Genomic DNA, 9,180 nt, shown 5'->3' with positions numbered 1-9,180 from the left:
TGATGACTTGACTTCATTGCAGCTTTGACCTGAGCAGGTGTTCATCCTCATCTCAGTAACAGGGGACACTTTATCACACCAGTGGACAAACATCAGCATTCATCACCCAGCAGCTCCTCTGATCAACAGAACAAGCTAAAGTATTCTGGAGAATGAGGGCATCGATCCCTCTACCTCTCACATGCTAAGCTAGCACTCTACCATTAGAGCTAAGTCCCTGCTAATGAGCAGCAGATGATGGAGGTTGACCTTCATGCAGGGTTGGATGACCTTCACCAGTTGAAGCTTCTCTGGTTGACCAATGTAATGGAGACCCAGGGTTCCATGACATGAATGATTAATTGAAGGTAGCATTTGTCTTGGTATTAACAGTTTATGTAAATTAGAGGATCACACACATGTTAATGGTCAGGTTTATTGAATCAGCAAACATGTGAAACATTTTCTATGCCATGTGTTCCAGGGAGGGACCTGGGAAGCACAGGGGGACCGGCCATCCTGCCTGTGGAAAATGAAGACCCCAGTGTCAGTCAGTGGGAATCACTGTGCAAGGCCTGGTATTTAGTGTTGATCTAGTTTGTCTCATGTAAATGTGGCAGTTTCAGTCGTCACGGTCAGTCCTCACCTCTTCCTGGTGGTTTCCTTAAAGGGGTGGAGCCAAAAGGGGAGAGTGGCCCAAGGAAGCTCCTTAAGAGCTGTAGGTGCAAACCTTTGCTCCCAGATGGGGGAGGGGGTACAATCACAGGCGAGGTTCATTGATTGATTATGCATGTGGATGTATGATTGAGTTGGTGTAGTAGTCTGGATTCATGTATATATTTAGTCAGGTTAAGTTGTTGAGATGGTGCTGGTTTGATGTAAATATTGATTGTAGAGCATGGTTGTGGTCTCACCTCCACTCTATGGGCTGGTCTGTCTAATTTCCTGCAGCCAGGAGGGAATTAAAGGCAGTCAGGGGTTTTTAATGTAAGTTGATGGTGTCTCATGCAATCTCTTTCAATACTCCAGTGGTGGTTTAAGTGAAGAAAAACATGGGTTAGTCAGTAGGACTCTGTGTGTGTGTGTGTGTGTGTGTGTGTGTGTGTGTGTGTGTGTGTGTGTTTGTGTGTTTCCATGCAGACTTTCCCTTGTGACAACCAATTTGATTTGGAAACCATCTCATCTAAATCTCCTCTCCAAAAACCCTCTTCTTCAACTTTGTACCCAAGTTTTCTCCTCATCAGGCACCACAGTATCCAGTAGGTTCAATTAAAACAGTCATCAGTGATGAATGTTCATGTTCAATGATGAGGTTTTGATTTATTCTTCCAGAATCATCTGAAGAAACCCTCCTCAACACAGTGAAGCCTTCATCTGACAGGAGGAGTTTCTTTTCCCAGTGATTCCACTGACAGTGAAAAGCTTCGTTCATCAGACTGGTCTGATAGGATCAACTACTGGTTGCTCTGGAGTGGAAACAGCAAAAATGTCAGGAAACATTAGCCAGATCAAAGCCAAGATTAAAGCAAGAGCCTCCAGATCAAAGTCAGAATTGATGATGATGTCATCAGGGGGCTTTGATAGTGTATTTATTTGAACCTAGAATTCTGTCTTTGATCTCAGGAGGACATGAAAGAAACACAATTGAGGAAAGTAGAGGAGAACATTCAGCTTCATTAGAAACTCTTGAACTGTTGAACAGTAGAATTTGTTTGAAACAGTTTACAACACTGAGATTTTTGTATTTTCAGTTTAATTCTAACTTAAAACTGGGCATGAACATTTTTAGTCGTTCATATTCTAACATACAGAGGAAGTCATGACATTCCCTTTTTTTTAACCTGTCCTGTTCAGGAAATGGAAATGGAAATTTAGCTGCTATGTTGAATCAGAAAAACCTTTTGAAGTCTACTTTTGCTTCAGTCAGAAAGTGGACTGTTGTTAACTCTCACAATGGTTGGTGATTGTGGAGGAAGACAAAATCCTCATGAACCTCTTTTTAACAGACACATTTCTAAAGACACTGGTTCATTTTATTTTTCTTCTTCTAGCAGAGGATGGTTTCGATCCATCGACCTCTGGGTTATGGGCCCAGCACGCTTCCTCTGCGCCACTCTGCTCTACCATTGACTGAACAGGCCTTGTTTTAGGACAGCATTATCTGTCTTTGTCTCTGCCCTGCTCTCCTGTTCTCTTTACCCCCAACCGGTCAAAGCAGGAGGCCGTCCCCACTGATCCTGGATCTTCTCCACGTTCCTGCCTGTTAAAAGGAAGGTTTTCATCACCACTGTTGCAGGATGTGCTGCTGATGGAGAATTGTTGGTGTAGATTCATTGAAGCAGTTTGGTTCTAGACCTGCTCTACTAGTAAAGAGTCATGAGAGAACTTTGTTGAGACTTGACTTGACTTGACACACACACACACACACACACACACACACACACACACACACACACACACACACACACACACACACAATCCTAAACAGGATAAGTGGAAGAAAATGGATGGATGGATGTTTCCCAGTTTGGCTCTGCAGCAGGAGGTCTTGTAGAAACAGGGACTGACCTGACACCAGCTCCCTCTGGAACAATGGTTCATTCATTCATCGGTGCCAGGAGGCCTAAAAACACACAAAACACCAATTCAATCCAGGACCTTGGATCCTAAACTGAAACTCCATCACACGGTGGCTCTGCTGGGGCTCCCACAGGTGAGTGAGGCTGAGCTCCAGTCTGCTCTGAGGAGGCAGCAGACATCTGCACCACTCAGAGGTTTGGTTGGTGTCTTTGACAAAATCCCAACAAACTCAAATCCTGTTGAATCAGGAAGTTCTAGTTGAACTCTCATCCACGTCACATGACCAAGAAAACCTCCTCTTTCATTCAGACCAGAACAGACAAACATAGAAACATTGACACGACAGGTGGGCACCGTCAACTTAAAGCACTTTAAAATGGCAAAATATGAGGCCATGCATGCATTTATTATGCAAAATATTTGATACTTTATTGATAATAAGGATTCCAAGAAACTTTTGGAAACCAGGCCGACCTGCGCCGTGTGCTAGCTTATGGAAACAAACAGACCCAGAATCAGATACAGAAGTTCAGGCTCTGGATGGTTCTGGTTGGTTCCTGCAGTAATTGAAGCAGTTAAAGGCATATATATCCAAGTGTGTGTGTGTGTGTGTGTGTGTGTGTGTGTGTGTGTGTGTGTGCGCGCGCATGCATATGTACCGTAAATGACCAATTAGTAGCCCGGGCGTTTAAAAGAGACCAGGGGCCCGTTTCACAAAGCAGGTTTAGAGTGCTGCTCAGTAAAGTTGCCATGACTTGAGATTCTATTCCTGCTGGGTCCAAAAACACCAAGAATAATATCCACCACCTTCTGAACGGGGCCTGGCCCGTCTCCTGCATCAGGGGCCGCCGCAGTCAGCTGTTCAACAGCTGTTCGCCGCAACACTCAATGAGACAAAGACATAGAAGCTCACGCTGCTGTTGAGGAGGCCCTGATCCTATAGTGGTTAGTACTCTGTGTTGTGGCCGCAGCAACCCCGGTTCAAATCCGGGTCACGGCAGCATGAGACAAATTTCTTTGTAAATTTAGTCTGCTACTGTGGACGGCTCTGCCTGCTAAAAGGTCCAGACCCAAAAGGAGGCTCAGGTATCAGTTTCTTCTCAATGCTAATGTCTGCTAGCTTAGTCTGCTACTTTGATGGCTCTGCCTGCTCAAAGGTCCAGACCCCTGGATGTGGTGGTTCCTACCTGAACGTAGATTCTGTCAGCTCATGTTGTTAAATCAACTCACCAGGAACACCAGTAGATTTCAATGGACTGACAATGAGTCTCATTGAATGGTAAACATGTCAAATATGAAGTCATCACCTGAGGAGGTCTGCTGCTGGAATGAAGCTCCAGATATTCACAAGATATTCTAGATCTTAAAATAAAGCATTTTTATATTTGATTTATTGTTCATCAGCCTGCTTCATGTGGTGTGATTTTATGTGTTGTATATCAATAGAACTTTGATCGTCCCTCAGGATGTAGAATGATGTCAAAAAGTCTTCTCTCAGCTCTCCTGTCCTCTGAACAGAGGAGTCTCTGCTGAGGTCGTCCCTGTCAGAGTCCTGACGTCTGTTGGGATGCACCGAGAGACTCAGGCAGACAGAAGACGAGGGGAAGTGAAGTCACCTGAAAATGAGAGGGGAGGTTCAACATCAAACTAAAACAGGAAGAACAGGACACAAATGAGATATCAAAATAAGAGAGACCATGAGACATGACCCCCCTCCCTGCTGCTTCCAGCTCTTCATATCGAGCCCCTCCTACAGTGGTTCAGAGACCACAAATATTAAAGGTGTCCACATAAATGGAGACGAACACAAGGTGGCGCTGGACGCTGATGATGCTTTAACATGTTGAAGTGAGCCCCTAACACAGGACCTGCATTAATAAAACTCTGAAACACTGGAAGCTCTGCTGGATATAAATTCTACAGTCTAAAACACAGGTTCTGACCTTTAATCCCTGACCTCCAGAACTCATGGAGGAGAACTGTAATAAAGATGTTTCTGTGGCCGTTCCCAAAGAGGTAGGAAAGGTTCCAACACTGTATTTAGTTCATCAATGTACTTCTTTAGTGTCAGTGATGGATCCAGGATCTCCTGCTCATGCATCCCAGGCAGAATCAATGACTTAGCTGCAAGTCACCTTATTGGACCCTTGAACATCTGGAAGTAGTCCAATTAATAATTAATTGCTAATGAAGTCAAAATGATGCTCCAGTGATGTGGTTAGAGTTGCTCCTCACAATGAAACAAAAAAGCTTACAGCACCTGGTATTCCCAGGCGGTCTCCCATCCAAGTCCGAACCAGGATTGTTAGTAGAGGATTTTATTTTAGGTCAGACAAGTTTTCTTTTGACTTCAAATTTCATGTCAAGATCTCAATCAATTAAAAGGTGGATTTTGAATAGGGATCCGGTTGAAACCAGTACTTTTGATTGATGTTCAATAAATCTAATAAAAAAATAAAAATAATTCGAAATAAATTAATAAATTCAAAAATAAATAATTCTAAATCAATCTGAGCAAATATTTTCTCCTGGGGTATCTCGCCAGTAGAGGGCAGCAAGAGACAGGTTTCTAGGTTTGTTCTCTTGTCTGAACAGACGTTTCAGTGAATGTTTGGTGATTCAAAAATGTTCCTGAAGGTGTGGAAAACCCACATCAAACCTGAATGAGCCGGTCTCTGATGATGGTATCAAAAGGACAGGACTGTGGTGCTGAGCGGTCCATTCAAATGTATTTGTCTTCATTTAGCTGTATTGTTCCATCTACTCACTTTAGGTGGTTATTCTACTGAATTCAGTGTAGAATCAGTAGAATCACACAATAAAGCGAGGATATAAAAGTAAACATTGACTTGCAGACGCCCTCAAACCTCCCACACATTGAGTTGAGTCCAGAGTTTTAAGTTGCACTTTTAAAGTCGTCCAGCAGATGGTGCTGTTCAGAATCTGAGCCTCTTTGATGTTAAGCCACGCCCACTCCGCGGGTATCATTCATATGTTGAATTTCTCATCATTCCTTTGATGCGTCTGCGTTCTAAATCGAGAGTATAAGACCCGGAAGTGACGCAGCATTCCTCAGTCGGCCGTTGCTGGCGGCAGTGACAACCAAACTCTGTCCTCAGCACCGGTCTGCACTTAATTTTGGACCATTAATGGCTTTTTCCTGCACTGATTTCCGTCTGAGGACCAACCAGAATGAGTCCCTGTTCCGATACAAGGCGGGAGAGCGCGTCCAGGTGAGTCGACCGCAAATGTAGGAGCTTGAACCTTTGAAGGTGACGCAACAGTTCGAACAACCTTTAGCCATGGGACTGCTAGCAAGTTATAGTTCAAGAATTGTCAATGAAATGAAGGTGGAGGAAAACACTGCATTGTTTCAGGGGAAAATATACGATTATTACTCAGTTACAGTTATGCTAACCTGCGCTAATCTAACCTATGTGAACAATTATGTTAACCTGTGCTAATCTAACCTGTGTGAACAATTATGTTAACCTGCGCTAATCTAACCTATGTGAACAATTATGTTAACCTGTGCTAATCTAACCTATGTGAACAATTATGATAACCTGCGCTAATCTAACCTATGTGAACAATTATGTTAACCTGTGCTGATCTAACCTATGTGAACAATTATGTTAACCTGCGCTAAACTAATCTATGTGAACAGTTATGTTAACCTGCGCTAAGCTAACCTATGTGAACAATTATGATAACCTGCGCTAAACTAATCTATGTGAACAGTTATGTTAACCTGCGCTAAGCTAACCTATGTGAACAATTATGTTAACCTGCGCTAAGCTAACCTATGTGAACAATTATGTGAACCTGCGCTAATCTAACCTGTGTGAACAATTATGTTAACCTGCGCTAAGCTAACCTATGTGAACAATTATGTTAACCTGTGCTAATCTAACCTATGTGAACAATTATGATAACCTGCGCTAAACTAATCAATGTGAACAGTTATGTTAACCTGCGCTAATCTAACCTATGTGAACAATTATGTTAACCTGCGCTAAGCTAATCTATGTGAACAATTATGTGAACCTGCGCTAATCTAACCTGTGTGAACAATTATGTTAACCTGCGCTAAGCTAACCTATGTGAACAATTATGTGAACCTGCGCTAATCTAACCTCTGTGAACAATTATGTGAACCTGCGCTAATCTAACCTGTGTGAACAATTATGTGAACCTGCACTAATCGAACCTATGTGAACAATTATGCTAACCTGCGCTAATCTAACCTATGTGAACAATTATGTGAACCTGCGCTAATCTAACCTGTGTGAACAATTATGTGAACCTGCGCTAATCTAACCTATGTGAACAATTATGTTAACCTGCGCTAAGCTAACCTATGTGAACAATTATGTGAACCTGCGCTAATCTAACCTGTGTGAACAATTATGTTAACCTGCGCTAAGCTAACCTATGTGAACAATTATGTGAACCTGCGCTAATCTAACCTGTGTGAACAATTATGTGAACCTGCGCTAATCTAACCTGTGTGAACAATTATGTTAACCTGCGCTAAGCTAACCTATGTGAACAATTATGTTAACCTGCGCTAAGCTAACCTATGTGAACAATTATGTTAACCTGCGCTAAGCTAACCTGTGTGAACAATTATGTTAACCTGCGCTAAGCTAACCTATGTGAACAATTATGTTAACCTGCGCTAAGCTAACCTATGTGAACAATTATGTTAACCTGCGCTAATCTAACCTATGTGAACAATTATGTTAACCTGCGCTAATCTAACCTATGTGAACAATTATGTTAACCTGCGCTAAGCTAATCTATGTGAACAATTATGTTAACCTGCACTAAGCTAACCTATGTGAACAATTATGTTAACCTGCGCTAATCTAACCCATGTGAACAATTATGTTAACCTGCGCTAATCTAACCCATGTGAACAATTATGTTAACCTGCGCTAATCTAACCTATGTGAACAATTATGTTAACCTGCGCTAATCTAATCTATGTGAACAGTTATGTTAACCTGCGCTAATCTAATCTATGTGAACAGTTATGTTAACCTGCGCTAATCTAATCTATGTGAACAGTTATGTTAACTTGTGCTAATCTAACCTACGTGAACAGTTATGTTAACCTGCGCTAATCTAACCTATGTGAACAATTATGCTAACCTGTTCTAATCTAACCTATGTGAACAATTATGTTAACCTGCGCTAATCCAACCTATGTGAACAGTTATTTTAACCTGCGCTAGTCTATCCTATGTCAACAATTATGTTGACCTGCGCTAAGCTAACCTATGTGAACAATTATGTTAACCTGCGCTAATCTAACCTGTGTGAACAGTTATGTTAACTTGCGCTAATCTAACCTATGTGAACAATTATGTTAACCCGCGCTAATCTAACCTATGTGAACAATTATGTTAACCCGCGCTAATCTAACCAATGTGAACAATTATGTTAACCCGCGCTAATCTATCCTATGTGAACAATTATGTTAACCCGCGCTAATCTAACCTATGTGAACAATTATGTTAACCTGCGCTAATCTAACCAATGTGAACAATTATGTTAACCCGCGCTAATCTATCCTATGTGAACAATTATGTTAACCCGCGCTAATCTAACCTATGTGAACAATTATGTTAACCTGCGCTAATCCTGACAAGCAACCAGAGTTCATACCAGCAGGCAGAGCTGCAGTTTAACACGCCCCTCTGCTGGTTCCTTGGTGTTGTCACCCACCCAGCCTATAGAAACTGTGTCTGCCCTGAGGCTTTATAAGCCTGCACCCAAATCTGGAGGAGTAACTTATAGCAACTTAGTTAAGATTAAAACCACTGCTCCAGCAAACCAACCCAGTAAAACTATTAAATGTGGTTTGCTTAATATTCGATCTCTTGCATCCAAGTCTCTCCTAGTGAACGATTTAATTACTAATTATCAGATTGGTGTATTAGCACTCACTGAAACCTGGGTGCAGCAAGATGAGTATGTTAGTTTAAATGAATCTTCCCCTCCTGGTTACATTAACTACCATGTACCTCGCACCACTGGCAGAGGAGGAGGGGCTGCAATCTATCAGTCAAATTTGGTGCTTAACCCTCGACCTAACAGTTCATTTAACTCATTTGAGAGCCTTATTGTCAGCTTTTCCCACCCAGACTGGAAAGCAGAGAAACCACTCTTACTTGCTGTGGTGTACCGTCCTCCTGCACCTTATTCTGAGTTCTTAGAAGAATTCCCTGACTTTCTGTCTAACTTGGCATTGAACTCAGACAGAGTCATTATAGTGGGTGACTTTAACATCCATGTGGACGTCAATGATGATTCTCTGGCCACTGCGTTTAAGTCGCTTCTTGATTCTGTTGGCTTCTGTCAGAGGGTAAAGAAACCCACTCACACTTTTAATCACATCCTTGATTTAGTACTCACTTATGGAATAGAAGCTGACCGCATCATAGTTCTTCCTCAGAACCCCGTCTTGTCTGATCACTCCTTAATTGCATTTGAATTTACTTTAACAAATTATATCCTACCTGGGAAAAAGTCCCACTTCAGTAGATGTCTATCTGACACTGCTGTTTCTAGATTTAAGGAGCTTATTCCAGCAGAGCTTGCTGCCACATCTTG

At 42.1% G+C, this 9,180-nt stretch overlaps 1 non-coding gene across 1 annotated transcript; it reads right to left on the bottom strand.

The window, feature by feature from the left end:
* Window positions 1-2,027: 2,027 nt before the first annotated feature.
* Window positions 2,028-2,099, bottom strand: trnam-cau (transfer RNA methionine (anticodon CAU)). The gene has a single exon. It is a non-coding gene; the product is annotated as a tRNA-Met (tRNA).
* Between the last annotated feature and the right edge of the window lie 7,081 nt (window positions 2,100-9,180).

Source organism: Aulostomus chinensis, chromosome 1 (genome assembly GCF_037954235.1).
Source record: "Aulostomus chinensis isolate RoL2024-O1b breed Wild chromosome 1, RoL_Achi_v1.0, whole genome shotgun sequence".
NCBI lineage: Eukaryota > Metazoa > Chordata > Actinopteri > Syngnathiformes > Aulostomidae > Aulostomus > Aulostomus chinensis.
Note: the sequence above shows the minus strand (reverse complement) of the source record. Positions and strands in the feature narration are given on the sequence as shown.